The sequence below is a fragment of the Papilio xuthus genome, unplaced genomic scaffold, assembly GCF_000836235.2.
Source record: "Papilio xuthus unplaced genomic scaffold, Pxut_1.1 DF826933.1, whole genome shotgun sequence".
Taxonomy (NCBI): Eukaryota; Metazoa; Arthropoda; class Insecta; order Lepidoptera; family Papilionidae; genus Papilio; species Papilio xuthus.
Window position 1 is genome coordinate 1191187 of NW_013531716.1, and position 17476 is coordinate 1208662.

A 17476-nucleotide genomic window follows, 5' to 3' on the forward strand; every position below is an offset into this window, starting at 1 on the left:
AAAAAGTTCTTGTATATTCCTAGCTACGTTTGATTACTTAATAATATATGGATACTAAAGCGTTTTCCTTTAATTTAATTAGGAAAGAAGCTTCGTAAATTTCGTTGCGGTTCGAGCCTTAACCGCAGCGTTTAACCAACTCAACTGCAAGAATTATATAACTTCTAATAATTTCGTTGCCTTTATGAATTTCAAGCTAAGTATAAACAGTGGTTAAATGAGACTGTAATTTTATAGAATTTATTTAACAAAGGTCATGTCGTCTAATCTTAATAATATTGTAAATTTGAATATTTGGATGAATGTTTATAGAAGGTATCTGCAAAACGGCTACATGAACCTCTCTGAAATTTGGCACAGATGTATAACATAGTCTGGAAGAACACATACGTTAATTAGTAGCAGTTTTTTTTTAATACTTCGCGAACATAGTCACGGGTGACAGCTAATAAAGAATAAAATGATTAACTATGATTTCGATATTAAATAAACATTCTATGTTCACTTTTTTTTAAATATAAGCAGATTTTTATAAAATTTATTAATATTTCTTGTACCATTCCAACTAAGCTCTATGCTTGTGCTAGGATATGATTTACGACAATAGTCGAATGGCGGGATTCGAACCCCCGACCTCGTGATCGGATACCCTTAACCATTAGGCTATTGGCGCTACTTTATTACAGCTAGTATAAAATACCAATCAAAGCTTTCTTAGGACTTTAAACCCAGGTAACTTGAAGTTAAGATTCATGTAACGTCAGGAAATTCTGCAAATATCAATTACTCAAACGCTTATATAGTTTGCAGTTAGCTTTTACTAAAAGCTCTCTCAGTAGCTAATGAGCTTACGTCTCAGACTACTTGGAAACAGCGTCAAGAAACTTACATTCTAATTAAATAGTCAGACTCGGCAGTTAAGCGATGATTTGCTCGCCCCGTTAGTAATGACGCGGCTACCTGACTTTGCAGTTCCGGGTTCATCTCCCAGTTCCGGGTTCATCACTCAGATCTGTGGATCTTCCGCTGAGTTACATTTTGAATACAATGGAATTATCTTTGTTGTACATCAAAAACAAAACAACAAAAATATAACTTGCACCCGGTGACTATTTATAATCTTACTAATGTTATACATTCGAATGATTTGGTGGATGGATGTTCATTTGAGAATCGGCCAACATCTATTTTTAATAACACGCGGACGGAGTCGCGGGCGACAGCTAGTTTCATATAAAATTTCTTTAAATAATCAGTTAACTCTAACCAGACTATAGTTAAGGTATAGAAACGTTCATTATCCCGTTCATCAATCATGCCCATTCATTACCTATGTGTTACTCGCTGAGTCCATTCTGATGCGTCCCTGCGTGAAAATCTACTTGGATTGTGTCGCTTAATTTCACGCTTACTAAAGCGTACTAAAGCTTATTGATGCTAACTATATACGTTTGCAAATGCGAATATTTATCACGTATTATTAATCTATTTAAACTTTAGTAACGATTTAGATTATCATCTCCCTTAGACATAATGTCAAAGAACGCATCTGATACGTATTATTTTGCAGTCACTTACTTTGACTTTTACACTTGATTTGTTTGCCAAAGTTCTTCATACTTCAATTAATAACCAAACCATTTCAATATAATTTCAATATAAGAACTATAGATTGTAAAAGTAATATTCCAGACAACGGTACTAAATAACAATAGATACGTGCCAGACATTAATCTATCCATAGACAAAGTTCAGAGACATTGCCTGAATGATCTCAAATGATTTCACTTTCCATATTACAGTTAGTGCACCGTTTTACATTTTACAATATAAACTAACTAGCTTTTTAATATTACTTCGCCTGCACGGAATTAAAAAAAAGTAAAATGTGTAAGTCGCCTATGCGTTCTACGATCTACATCTATGCCAAATTTCATCTAGATCCGTTAAGCGGTTCTGGATATACCTTCTAACAAACATCCATCCATTCAAACATTTGCAACAAGATATATAATTTAACTGTCACCCGCGACACCGTACGCTGGGAATTAAGTGGAAAAAAAACCTAATTAGTAACCAATGTGTTCTTCCAGACATCTATATCTGTGCCAGAGTTCTGGAGATACCTTCTAACAGACATCCATTCAACTCAACTTTCGCATTTATGATATAAGTAAGATGTAAATATACATTATGTAAAGAAGAATACATTTAGCACAAACGATAAATTTGGATGAATTAAAGTTGTATATTAGATACGAAGTGTGCCTTTCTGTTCACTTCGTGAGGCGAGCGCGTGCGCTCGTGTCTTAATATCCATTGATAAGAGATTTCCCTTACAATAAAATCGAAATATCAGTAAAGGTTACGAAGAATGTCGTAAACTTGAAGCAAATAAAATAAATCTATCACATAATTGCAGATATTTTAAAACAATTGGTTAATATCCCATTGATTAAAATCCTACTGTATTTAATCCACTGACCTCTAGATAGGTCGTTACTTGGAAATGACTTGCTTCGTTCTGATTTAAACGCGCCTAACAATATTTCTCTTACTTAATATTATAAATGCGAATATTTAGATGGACGGATATTTGTTTGAAGGTCCGGACAGTCTCGAAAACACAGGCAACTTATAAAGCGTTTTTTTTTTAATACCGCGCGAATGACTTCGAAGGCAACAGCTAGTTAATTATATGTCTATTACAAGTTCGAATCCTCACTACTACTACCAACTGCAAGAATCAGCGCCAATATGGCGAAAATCCAAAAAGACACAAAACACCACGGCTATAGCCTATCCATGTTTATACTTAAAAGAAGTTATCTTATAAGACAGTTATTAAACATATCGTGATATTTTAAGATATCTAGGAAATGATCAAATTGTCGTACACAATTGTTTTCACATGGAAAATTCACAGTAACATTAGAAGAAATAATTGTCAAAAGTTTCGATTCGTCATTAAACTTTTATCAGTAAATAGAATCAAGTCAGTAAGCTCCGCCAAGATGAAGTACTCTGTCAGAAACAAACGAATGATAGATTTACCACTTAAACTACAAAAGCGACTTGAAATCACAACTAAATATCTTTAATTTGTACTACGAATATATGCTTTAACACAATGGAATAGGGTGCTAATAAAATACTCACAAATTAAGATGTAATTGGATATAATCAGATGATCTCTAAATGTTTTCAATGGACGCTATCCATTATCCGTGTTGTATTCAATTAATTTTGTACGCGTGTGTAATAAATTTATTAAAAGAAAACAATTGTAGATAAGAGAGAAAGCTATTTTATGTTGAAGACAAATCTTTTAGTCTTTGGTCTTGTACAACATTAGTTTATTTAAAGAAATCTAAGAATTATATCAATGTCAAACGCTATGTCAATTAAGTTTCCATAAATATATCAATAGATGGCTGAACATATTGTTTCGATCACGATATAGATTTATTTAGTATGTTTATCGACTTGCCGATCGGATTTAAATAAAGTTGACTCGCACCAAGATATAACCAGTGTTTCATTGTGACTACTCGATACTTCTCCAGTGAGAGGGAGACCTTTTTGAGACTGCTTTACATGGTCCTTCGAGCCGGATTTGGACCAGTGTACTGTGGTCCGACGGTGGAAAATTTCAAGCTTTCAAGATACTACATACAAGGAAGAGTATGTTGGGACTTGGACAAACTAGATGGCGCTACCAGGACACCGCTTAACCTATAGCGGAATTGGACTTGGAACATATACGCAAGCAGTGTTGGCAAAGGAGTCCATATATTGACGCGACGACGTCAGACCGCTTCGTGACGTGAGTGTTTGAACAATTTTGTTATTGACAAGCGTTGACTTAAAGTTGTCATTGTCAACGTCAGTGTCATTATGGAAGCGTTAAGTAATGTGCAACGTAATTTATATTCTACCATTGCCAAGGCTAAAGTAAACTTTAAGAAGTCTCCAAAAGAAAGAATAACAGTTTCTTACATTGAAACAAGATTAGAACATTTAGAAACGGAATGGTCGTCTTTTTCTGACAATCATGTCAAAATTGTCAGTTCGGTTAAACCAACCGAGTTTGAAAGGTCGGAGTATAATACGACTAATTTACACGAGACAACCAAAGAGTTGTATCTTGATTTGAAAACGGAACTGAAAGAATTGTTAAGAAAATTAAATATGTCAACTTGTAGTTCTGTCGAAAATTCTGAACGTCAATCAAAGCACATAAATATACATTCGTCTGTTAAATTACCAAAAATAGAGCTGCCGATTTTCTCTGGCAATTATGCGGACTGGATTAGTTTTCGCGATTTGTTTATTAGTTTGATACACAACAACAATTCTTTGGATGACGTACAGAAGTTGCATTATTTAAAGACTCATTTAAGTGGCGATGCCGAAAGTATTTTAAAACATGTACCTGTAACTAGTTGCAATTATTCCATTTGTTGGTTACAATTAGAAACCAGATATAATAATAAAAAATATTTAGCGAATTGTATATTAAAGAGGTTCATGAATCAAAAATTTATACATGTTGAGTCGTCTAACGGACTAAGGGAACTTCTTGATACATCTAATGAATGTTTGAATGCGTTAAAGAATTTAGGCATTAAAGTTGATGACTGGGATATTTTAATTATTTATATTTTATGTCAAAAATTAGATAATGAGTCACGTAGGCAATGGGAGGCTAAGATTAGTGAGTCGCCCGACGAATTGCCTAAATTTAAAACATTTCAGGAGTTTCTTGAGCACCGTTTTAGGTCTCTTGAATTTCTTGACAATTAGGAACAAAGACATATGTCAAGTCGCAGTCATTCGGTTAAGTCATGTCATGCATCAACTAGTGTCATCACACACTCATGTTCTTTTTGTCAAGAAAATCATAGGTTAAGCTATTGTAAGAAATTCGGTCGTCAAGATGTTGAAGCGCGTCGTAAGTTTGTCCAAACACATAATTTATGCTTTAATTGTATGGGTGCCAATCACTCCGTATACTCATGTCGGCAATCGAGTCGTTGTCGCTTTTGTAATAAGAAACATCATACTCTCCTTCATCTCAAAAATGTCTCCATTGGTAATAAGGAAGGTAGTTCAGCCCTTCATGTTGAGAATTCACCAGCTACTACCTCCGATAGCGAGTCCACCAATGTTGTAAGTTGTTTTTCGAGTAGTCACACTCAAGTTTTGTTAGCCACTGCGTTAATTAAGGCACAGTCTAGGAACGGAACTCTTTTTGATTTAAGATGCCTGCTAGACCAGGGATCTCAGGCTTCGTTTGTGACGGAGTCCACAGTTCAGTTGCTAGGCTTGAAACGCACATCCAGTAAGAGAGTAATTTCAGGTTTAGGCGGTGATCCTAGTGCATCTATTATGAGCACTTCAATGGTTACGATTAGAATTCAATCCCGCATAGACCCCAGCTTTCAAATTAATGTTGAAGCTTTTGTTATGAACAAACTCACAACTCTCTTACCCGAAAGAAAGATTAAAGAACAGTCCACTAATTTTATGTCGTCTATGGCCCTGGCAGATCCTTCATTCGATGTACCGAACAAGATAGATCTGCTTCTTGGAGCTGAAGTTTATAGCCAGATATTGTTAGAAGGAATAGTCAAGGATCCGTCCAGTCATTTAGTTGCTCAGAATACCACACTGGGTTGGATCTTATCTGGTCAACTTAAAGCAATCAGCCATAGCGAGACTCACCTCAATTGTCACAATATTAATATTGTTCGCTTACCGTTTAAATTTTATGATCCAAGTTGTAAGTATAGTGGGTCCAGAGATATAGCATTAAGGCGTTTTCTCATGTTAGGGAAACAACTTACACGAAATCCAGATTTGAAGGAACAATATTCAGCAGTCATAAACGATGAAAATATATTGTCAAGATTTTCTAAACTAAATAGATTAATCAAAAGAACGTACTGGAAAGGATTTATAAATAAGGTTAAGGTTAAAATTAAATATCCTAATTGTTCAACTACTAAGAAATTAAAAGACCTGTGCCGAAGTTGATTGTACTATCAGTTACCTCTTAAGCTAAATGTATAGGTTATGTTTATGAATAGTTCTCTATTGTTTGTTTATTTAGCTTATAAGTTGGTTTAACTTTTAATTTTATATACAAGATGTACTTTATTTAAGATTACATAAGTCTGAATTTTTAACCCACCTAGGTTGTCGGTGGGCGGTTTAGTTAAGAAGCAACAGGCACATGTCAAGGTATAGTTTTATTGAAGATTGGTTTGGTTATTTTTCTTATGGTAGCATGTTTAGGTTTTGTACATATATTGTAATTTAGTATATTAAGTAATGGACATGGTATGTCCATGGTGGGCGGAATGTCAAACGCTATGTCAATTAAGTTTCCATAATTATATCAATAGATGGCAGAACATATTGTTTCGATCACGATATAGATTTATTTAGTATGTTTATCGACTTGCCGATCGGATTTAAATAAAGTTGACTCGCACCAAGATATAACCAGTGTTTCATTGTGACTACTCGATACTTCTCCAGTGAGAGGGAGACCTTTTTGAGACTGCTTTACAATCTTAGACATAAGCCTTATCTTTAATATCTTTTATAAAAGTATTACCTGTTTTTTTTTAATTCTATCCATTGGACTTACTTTTAATCATTATACAGTATGTTATTTAAAATTATAATATTACGGGTTTGAAAAACAAATTGAAAAAAAAAATACAAAACACATCTTTAATAATTAAAAGATAACTTTTACACATTTTAACTATGGTTGGACCCTTTTTTTTAAGATAACTCAAGCACTACCGAAAAGGAAACTTGAATAAAATAAAGTTACAATAATAAATAAGTGTGACCTACTTTATGTTTGAATTCAAAATAATAAACAGCCTGTATACACGCATTGCGTGATTACATATATATGATTCATGGACATCCGATGTCTCTTTGCGGTTGACGAAACAAATGACCATAGCAACATTTGAAATTGGACATTTATAAAATGAACATTTATCATACATTCTTACGGTAAAGGAAAACATCGTGACCTGCACATGTCGGCATAGAAATTTAAAGTTATGGATGCATGGAAAGGGAAAATATTTTCTTTCTGTGCATCCTCTCCTCCGTCGATTAAAGGTAGGCAACGCATATGCAATTACGTATGTGTATGGGCAACGATCACTTCGCTATTTCAGCGATTTCAGGTGGCCGCTCGCTCGTTTGCCACCTTATGATGTATAAAAAAAGATAAGTGTGAAGTAAACCCGCTCTGGGTCAACGTGGTTGACTATGGCGTAGTCACTCCTAAATTAGAGTAGGCTCTAAACAAATTTATATCTATAAATTAAATAAGGAACAGAAATATGCTATATTTTTTTTTCAGAGGATAAAAAAGATAAAAAATTATAAATTAAAAAAAAAAACATTGTCGTTTATAAAAGTGTTATAAAAAATTCACGCGATCGCTTCTCTCTGCAATTCACTCATTCAGTATTCATCAATAAATTTGCATATCGAACATTTTTGTAGCCGTTAATCGACACCAAATGGATTCTGCATAAAACAGGACTTAGAATTGAATTTATATTTGCTTGAAAAAACTCTCCCGGATCAACTTTGCACATGTCAATTAGGGAATTCTAAAATCTGTATAGTCTATTAAGCTTCATAATTAAAATCTGGATGACTGAGCTTTGCTCGGTAATTTTTTCAATTGTGTTTTTTGGAAATTACATTTAAGTACGAATTACTAATAAAATGATGAAATATGAATAATATTTTTCGATCTTACCGATAGAAAAAGTTAAGTTTATGTTTAAGTTGATTATCGATAAGACACGAATAAAATGACATTTTCTAAAAATGATTCCTAGCTAGATCGATGTATCGCCTCCGAAACCCCCCTATATACTAAATTTTTGGAAAATCGTTGGAGCCGATTCCGTAGCCATATATATATATATATATATGGCTACGGAATCTTATATATATATATATATGATTTAGAATAACCATTGAACCAAAGAATAAGATTTGGTCAAAATCACAAATACAATAAGTCCAAATTCAAAATTTCGTTCAAAATTGTTTCTCTATTACCAAATGTTAATACGAAATTAAATTATCTAATGAAATTACTACAATGAATATTTAATAACGCTAAGCGATGTTAATTAATAACCAATTATAACTCGGAAGTTAACACAACGTAACTAAACCCCTTAACGAGGATTAACTTAATTCAATTATAAAATTAATCTCTATTATAAACTTACAACACGAGGTTAATTTTGTAAATACAATCGATCACGTCAAGCCATATCACGATATCGAAAAACCATTACGTTAACCTATGGTCTTTGATCTTTAAGAGACAGGATCTGTCAAGTGCTACAATACCCCTCAAATAAAAAGAACAATAGGTCCTAAACTTGCTAAAGACGTTTCGATTTTACATGTCAGCACGATTGCAGTTATGATGGTCATCTCTACCCCATTCTTGCAAAAAGTAACAGAATTTATTTAGTACAATTATGGGTCTTTGCGTAGTCTGTTTCTTTATAGTCGAAGTCTACGGAGGCCTTGTCTATAATAGAACCATTAGGTTCTAGCACATTTCTGTCGACGAACTTAGGTACTAGGAATGGACTAATAATTTACAGAATGTTACAGACAGACTTTTAGTTAATAAAATTGTTACTACAAGGGAATCTGGTGGTATGCCACCTTAAAAGCGACAGTCATTTGAACGTTTCGTAAATTGTTCTTTTTTTGGCATTGGCCTTTTTCTTTTAAAAAAAAAAAGAACACCGCGAAAAGCCCTAACTGTACCAATCGTTACATAAGTAGTAGTATCATATATTTGGGATCTATTAAATTAATAAACAAACAAAACATAACTAGAAACCTCATAATAAATTAATTACAGAACTGAAATAATACGCCTAATTTAAAAAGTATTTTGTTTAACTTTTCTTTCCAAGTTTGGAATTCGTTAAAAATTTCTTGCGAACTTTATCAACTACGTCTCCTTAGTTACGAAAATTCAAGTCGGATATGAGAGTTTCTGCGAATTAATTTGAACAACTTTATTACCGTATCGTTTTGTGAGGAATGAAATAAAAATTGTCGGAGAAAATTACTTATGTGAACTTTGGATGTTAAATTAAAAAGTTTGCATTATTTGTACTTTAATTTCGAATATTGTATGTAATTTTAAAGGTTTTTTTTTTTAATTTCTGATGTTTTTGCAAAGATTATTTAACATTAGTAATATTTTAAGAATAAACTTATTTTTTTTTTATTTTTTTTTTTATATCATAAGGTGGCAAACGAGCGAGCAGCCACCTGAAATCGCTGAAATAGCGAAGTGACCGTTGCCCATAGACATATGCAATTGCACATGCGTTGCCTACCTTTAATCGACGGAGGAGAGGATGCACAGAAAGAAAATATCTTCCGTTTCCATGCATCCTCTCATCCGGAAAGTCCACTTCCACTTCCCATCCTTTCCTTATAAGAAAAAGGATGGGAAGGGAAAGATGACTAAATTAGGCCTCCGGGACGCACACTCATCAGACGAAACGCGGAATTGCTTCCACTTCACGTCTGTCTTCTGTGTGGTCGTGGTATTTCACCGGGCGAGCCGGGCCAATTCGTGCGAAGATGTTAAAGCGGGCTCTACCACTGTTAATTTATTTGCTAAAGCCATAAAAATTAAAAGAAAAAAAATGTCAACCAATTGAATGTAAAAAAATCGATGTCAAGCACACTTTTAGCTAAAAGAATATACAATAATACGGATGTTCTCCAAAAATCCAATATTAGAAGATGTATTTACTAATTCCCTCTTGACATCTAAGAGGTTCTTTTTATTTAAATGTTTGTGTAAGAAAAGGTCAAGACTCTCATCGTTGACTTAATGAAAATTTCGTGAACACGCAAAAGTAAAACGAAAAAAGAAAGTGGTAGCTAGTACCAAAATAGATATTTTTATTTGGCATCATTTCAAACGCTAAATTTTCCTTGATCAACACCTCACAGTATTCGTAAAGGACATATTTAAAAGACCAAATCTTTCACAACTGATAATATTTTTGGAAAATATCTGCAGTTAATGGCACAGTAAATTTTACTGCCCACATAAAGTTAAATGTAACTAAGTAAATAGCATGCTGTATCAATAAACACTCAGTTAAGTGGTCAAACAGTGAAAGTTGACGATATCACCCTACTTCAATACAAGAGGAAAACTTTAAAAGTACCTCGCCCTTGATTGTCGGTCAACGAAAGTGATTGTTAGCTAACACGCTTTTGGACAATTGCCTTTATTTTAACCTACGTATACTATTCAAAATTAAAAGTTCTTGTAGATTGTTTCTATATGTTTGTGTAGAGTCTGGACATAATTTCTATTTATTTAAACTTGGCAGTTGCTTGCGACTTTGTTCCCACAGTATTAAAAAAAAAAACTATAGCCTTTGAAAGTCTAACCAAGATATAGTGTAGCTTTCCAACAGTGAAAAAATATTTCAAATCGATTCAAGGGCTTCCTAACTTATTCAATGCAAAAAAACTATAATGTTATCGTTCTTAGAGCAATTAGTAAATAGTACTTACGATATTTAAAAATGTACAGAAATATGTGCATAAAACTTAATATGTCACATTCAATAAAGAAATCTTTCATACAAAAAATATATGAAAGCTTAGAACTTATTGCAAAGCTTAGAGGTCAAGCAATACGTCTGGCGTTCTAAAAAGCTTCGGACTGGATTGCGAGTGAAATCTCGCGCGGCAGACAGTTCGTCTCCTAAGTACAAAAAGCTATAAAGATAATAGAAGCGACTAGGCCAAAGACATATAAAAGAATTATTGCATCTATTACTTCGAAAATAAGATTATAAACATTATTTAAGCTTCGCTAAAGTGCTTGAGTACTAAATTATTATTTGTCGTGTTTTAACATTTACTATGATTTAAAAAAATAATTACTATTTTATATTACTACTATAATGATTAAAATATAAAATGTGACATATTTTATTTTGCAAATAAAAGCCATTTCTAGTGTATCTTATTGTCAAATGTCATATCTAGTTGTGTATAGATCGGTGATACCGCAAATGTACGGCCGTAGGGCATAATTGTAGGATTTCCGGCATGTGCAAACCGTTTCACCTGCACACGTGGAAAGTTGGTGAGCGGATAACCGATGATCGGTGATTGATTGATTGTGATTTTATAGTAATCGATTCAAACTTTATATCGTAGCTTACTAAACTAGCAATACTACTACTTTTTAAGGGCTTATACAAACGAAACAAAAAAATAATATCTATACTAATTAATAGCTACAAAACAGTAAAATCCAAAGGTCATATTGAAACAAAATTAGCAATTGGGTTTACTGAAAGCCCTGTTAACATTTTATATCTTACTAATCTTACCAATATTGATGGATGGATGGATGTTTGTTTGAAGATATCAGAACGGCTGCATAGATCTAGCTGTATGGTATAAATATAGAACATAGTCTGGAAGAACACATAGTCTACCAATTCAAATTTTAACTCCGCGCGGACGGAGTCGTGACAGCCAGTTATTTCACAAGTACAAATGCAAAGAAACAATAAGCCAGTTTATTATTTATATATTATTTTTGAATCACCAAAAATATATTATGTGAATAGAAATACTGTCAAAATTTGTCTTAGCTCTGGCTTAGCACATGCTTAATCCATAACGACTATAAATTCGATTTTAAGATAAGTTTAAGCAAAGGCTGAGATAAGATTGGTGTAGGATAAGCGTAAGGTAAGTCTAAGTCAGAGCTACGTTTATAAATTTCAGCCTTAGTGACAAACTCTACGATTCTTTTATAACAGATTTTTATAAATGAATGTTACATAACATGATATTGATTTCTTAAATAAGGTAAACGCTTGTTTGACTCATGGAAAGTCCAATGAGTCAACGCATCAGTGCAATGACCAACATTTTGTTTATTTGTATTTCTTAACGCAAACTTATTAAGATAAAAACTTTGATGGTTCATAAATCAACAATTTTAATGCACTTTGATAGCTTACTGAAGTTTTAAAAATGTTGCACTTAACTTTTAACTTTAACTACGTAAGTTATTTAACCCTTGTTTTCTGAGACTATAAAACACCTTTGTATAAGACATATCGTCCTTGTCTTTCATCTCTGACAAAACAGAGATAACGATATGTTTTAAACGGGAATTTTGGTCTCAGAAATACACAGTAAGTAGTGATATATAGGTTAATAAAATGTCAACTCTCACTTTAACAACAATGTAAAAGTAATAAAACGCAAGATTTTTTTGTAATAAAGAAATCTAGATTTTTAAAAATTATTTTAACATTTATCGAACAAAAAAATACCAAATCATAGATCAAAAGATGCTATTATGTTTCGACATTCAACTTTTTTCCAGTTGTCGTTGAAAAAATAATATAAAATATTCAGCGTCTTTGCCAAGCATAATAAATGTTAAGACACATTGATATTACGTTGACTCATATACTGTCATACTTATGTCAAAACATAGAGTGGCAATTCAGTACGCAGATCACGTTCGTTGTGACCTAGATACTGTCTTTTTAAGAGATATTAAGTAACATTTATTACCTAATATCCTATGACAATATGACAGTGCAACACATTAGTGACTCTTTATCCTTTTATCATAAAAACTTTCCATTAAAAACCTTACCAAATAAAATAGCAAAATTGGAATTAAAAGGTTAAACATATCATTTAGAAGCCGCTATGCAAGATGATCAACGTTTTAATAAGACTCACCGATGCTATAGGGCCAGCGTGCTTGACTTGCTAAGTTCCCTCATATGCTAAGTTCCCTCATATGCTAAGGTCCCTAATATGCTAAGGTCCCTAATATGCTAAGTTCCCTAATATGCTAAGGTCCCTAATATGCTAAGGTCCCTAATATGCTAAGGTCCCTAATATGCTAAGGTCCCTAATATGCTAAGTTCCCTAATATGCTAAGGTCCCTAATATGCTAAGTTCCCTAATATGCTAAGGTCCCTAATATGCTAAGGTCCCTAATATGCTAAGTTCCCTAATATGCTAAGTTCCCTAATATGCTAAGGTCCCTAATATGCTAAAGTCCCTCTTTGGCAACGTATAAGATAACATATAAAAACGTCGGAAGTTTTTTATAATAGAAGTGGGCAAACGAGCAGCGGAAACGCCGAGGTGTTTAGCGACGCCCATGGACATCAGCAATACCAGAGGAACCGCAGATGCGTTAAATATTATATTATTAGATGATTATTCTATTCTAGCTTTTAATCGCTTTCGCATGAAAAAAAAGAACCTAAATAATAGCCTATGTGTTCTTCTTGATTATGTTCTACATCTATGCCAAATTTCGCCAAGATACCTATTAACAAACATCCGTACATCTTAACATTAACATTTATATTAGTAATATTTTAAGCTTAAGACGTGAAGAAGTGACGCTAGGATTGTAGAATACATCTCAGAAAAGTGGGTGTCTTATAGTGTGTTGACATACCAGTGAGTCAATCAGTTACGTCTTTTATATACTACTAGAGGATAGATTATGTACATTTTTACACATAACTTACGGCTGTCACTTTATCTCGTCTCTCACGGTTTACACTTGAACTCTGCTTTCCCGGACATGACCCGAATAAATCTACAAGCGACGTGATTATTGGATTTTAATTATTTAATTGTACAGATTAGCGGTATAGATGATGACAGAAAGACGTAAAGGTCAAACGAAAGTGACGGATGTAATAATAGGTAACCTAACTTTAAGGTTGAATATTAATTTTGCTCAAAAACCAAGTTACCTTTACGTGCGAGCCGTAGAAATTAGAAATTTGCGTAAATTTGCGACATAAACGGGTTTATGCTTTGATTGCGTTGGCTTAGAAGTTTTACTTCATTCTTGTGTACTTGATATAAATTTTAACTTGGTACGGACGGTCAACAAAGAGATTTAGGTTTCCGCTTTTTCCTTCCAAGGTACGGAACCATAAAAATTAAAAAGTATAATTAATTTTCTTAATCAGATACAAACGTATGAGGCAAATTACTTAAGCTTCATAATAAAAAAAAAATAATTACGCAAATACACACAAAGCTCTAAAATCTCAGCCTGTAAAACTTAATACGCTGACCAGATATAAAATAAACAATAAAAGAACATTTACAGCGAAGTGCGTCGTAAAATTTTAAAGTTATTTGGACGTAAACATCGCAGTAACAAACAGAGAAAGCTTTCGACAACGTATATTGAATCGTTTACGCACTCAACGTATAAAAATAATCAAATTACTTTGAAAAATATATTTCTTTGCGTGTCGTTAAAATTTAACACGTCTTTAGAAAGTGAAAAGAACAATTTCAACCAAATAAAATTATACGTTCCATTATAATTATAATAGTTGAATAGATCCTACTATCTTACTAATGTAAATACGAATGTTTAGATGTATGGATGGATATTTGTATGAAAGTATCTTCAGAACGGAACACGATGAAATTTTGCATACATATAGAACATAGTCTGAAAGAACACATAGACTTTGTGATGTTTTTTTTAATTGCGCGCGGACAGAATCGCAGGAGAGTGCCAGTATAAAACAAATGAAGTTTTAAATTGTGATATTATCAATACTAAATAAATACAGAAGTTTTATAGAAAAACTAATCCACAATACAACGTCAAAGTATGGTAACCCTAATCTCTATTTACGAGTCATATAAAGCGTAAAGAGAAGCAGGAAAGTGAAATCTTTTCACTTTTCAATGACGTTCCTTCGTTTTATTGACGACATAAATAATTACAATTAATATAATTTATTAGACACGCCGGTTCCCACATTTTCAATCTATAATCTATGGCTACTTAATAACAAAAAATATTGGTAATCTTGTCAAACGAGTTGTCTTTGATTTAATGTTGACGAACTAAAATTACTTGACACATTACTAATTTCTTTTTTTTACCCTCAACGCAAAAACTACGGGGTGTTATATGTTCGAGGTGTGCCTGTCTGTAGCATCGAAGCTCCCGAACGGATGAACCGTTTTAAATTTTATTTTTGTTTGAAAGGTGAATTACTAAAATGGCCGCTTACACAACATTGCGAATTATATATTTTTACTAGCTGTCGCCCGCAACTCCGTCCGTGCAGGATAAAAAAAATAGATGTTGGCCGATTCTCAGACCTACTCAATATGGTCACAAAATTTCATGAGAATCAGTCAAGTCGTTTCTTAGTAGTATGGGAACGAAAATTGTGACACGAGTATTTTATATATAAGATAAACCAGTAGTTAGTAGACTTCATTTTTTATAGACATTGCGAAGAATCATACAACACCAATTAAATCATTTTAGCAGTCTAATAATTAATATAAACATTAAGTTCCAAAAATCAAGTTTTTTTACGCGGCAATATCTCGAAAAATCTACCCATTTTAATATTCAAATATTTTTTTTACTCTTTATACGATTTCGTAAATAATAGAATGTTTAATTTCGAATTCTTCATTGTATATTCGTATCTTTTTTTTTAAACAAAGAGAATTTTATATATTCGTTTCACTACGAGAACGTTCAATTATTCAGAGGAAATTCGGAGCACCCTCATAAGTTACATGGAAACATTACCATTGCCCTTAGATAAATAACATTAATTCAAACAAGACGGATTACTATATCCCACACGGGACTTTCACTATGTAAAACAGAACCTTCAATAACTATTTACCATTTTATTTTATATATAACTTGGTTATATACTCAATTGTTGGATAACATTTCTATCCCACACTTACCTTATTATTATCCTGATTGAAGATAAATTTACTACAAATATTAATTTACTAGCTATAACGTGAGATATCATAAAACAAGCAAGCGTCCACCTAAATTCGCCGAAATGGCGAAGCGACCGCTACAAAGATATCCCCAATTGTAGATACGTTGCCTACCTTTAATCTACGGAGGAGGAGAAGCACAGAAAGAGAATATTTCCCCTTGATTTTATGATACTCTCTTCCATTAAATCCACTTTCCCTTCCCATGCTTTCCTTCTAAGAAGATGGTGAGAAGGGAGGAGGAGGTTAGGGTAGGAAGGGAAGTAGGTTTGTGTACAGTATTACTGTCTCTTAATTTAATTAAAAGGAATTTGGGAAGGAATGTTTTCTTATTAAGCACGCATAGTAGAAATAAGTTATTAATCACATCCAGATATATAATTTAAAAATAAATAAGTTAATATTATTTAATCCGCAATATCTTTCATTTGTTTTACAATATATGAACATATATTTTGATCCAATATTTGCTTCGATGCTCGTGTTAAGAGCTATCAAATACTTTGAAATATTCCGTACGCTTCGAGCAATAAACAGAGCTAAACTTAATTCAACTTTTATAGCGTAGAACGATAACGGGCAGTGAAAGATTGAACTGTAAAATGTTTTCTTTGTCGCTAAATGTCAAGGGAGGTTTATACTGGATACGTTGCCAACAAACAAGGTACAACGTAATACTTACTACGTAATGGATAAGACCTAGGTACATTAAAAGTGTCTTGAAACACAATATATTTTTGTAATGGTGTGACGATTTTTGAGGCAAAAGACCTTATTTTAGTTGTCTTTCTCTTCCGTTCCTTTTCTTACAAGGAAAGGAAGAGTGGAAGTGGATTTGGAGATTATGAACTGGAAGGGGAATATCCTTTTTCTGTGCTATGTCTATATGGAGCGCGGTCGCTTAGCTTATCAGTCATCTTAAATTACTTAATAAAATCTGCTCGACTAAAGACTACTTAGTCGGTTGTCGGCATTTAACTTAATTTGCACTTAAAAATTTAAGTTCAAAGGATATATTAAGTTAAAATACGTCAATCTGCATCCTGATAGAAAGACGTGTACAAGCAATAAATAGGAACGTGAGAAAATACAGTAAATAAATATATGTGCATAATAAAAACTGCTTATGCAAAACTTAAGTCAAGTTAAAGTACGTGATTAGTGATCAAAAGTGGGAAGAAAACAAATCACAGACGAGACTTCGAATTTCGCATTATAATGCTAGATTCACACGACGGGCAGAGCAGTGTGGTATTACAGTACGACAATGCCGAGATGAAACAATACTGTTGACGGTAACGTTGAATATCAACTGTCAAATTACGATTTACAACCATCCTTCTCACTCTTACTGAAAACAACAGAGATAGCACACAAAAGGGTTGGAATTCAAAAAATAGTAGTACTGAATTGTCTATTACCCTCGTGTGAATGGAGTATAAATTGATTAACGTATACGTATTAAATTAAATTTTCTTGTCACGTAGCGACAAATCCGCCCTTAGATTTATCCTTTATTACTTTCGCCTTGTATCCTCGTATGACGTGATAT

General features: G+C 33.0%; 1 protein-coding gene across 1 annotated transcript in view; it reads right to left on the reverse strand.

Moving 5' to 3' along the window:
- The window catches only part of Sb (serine proteinase stubble), an 86300-nt gene that overhangs the window by 19023 nt on the left and 49801 nt on the right, over nt 1-17476 (reverse strand). The window lies entirely within an intron of this gene.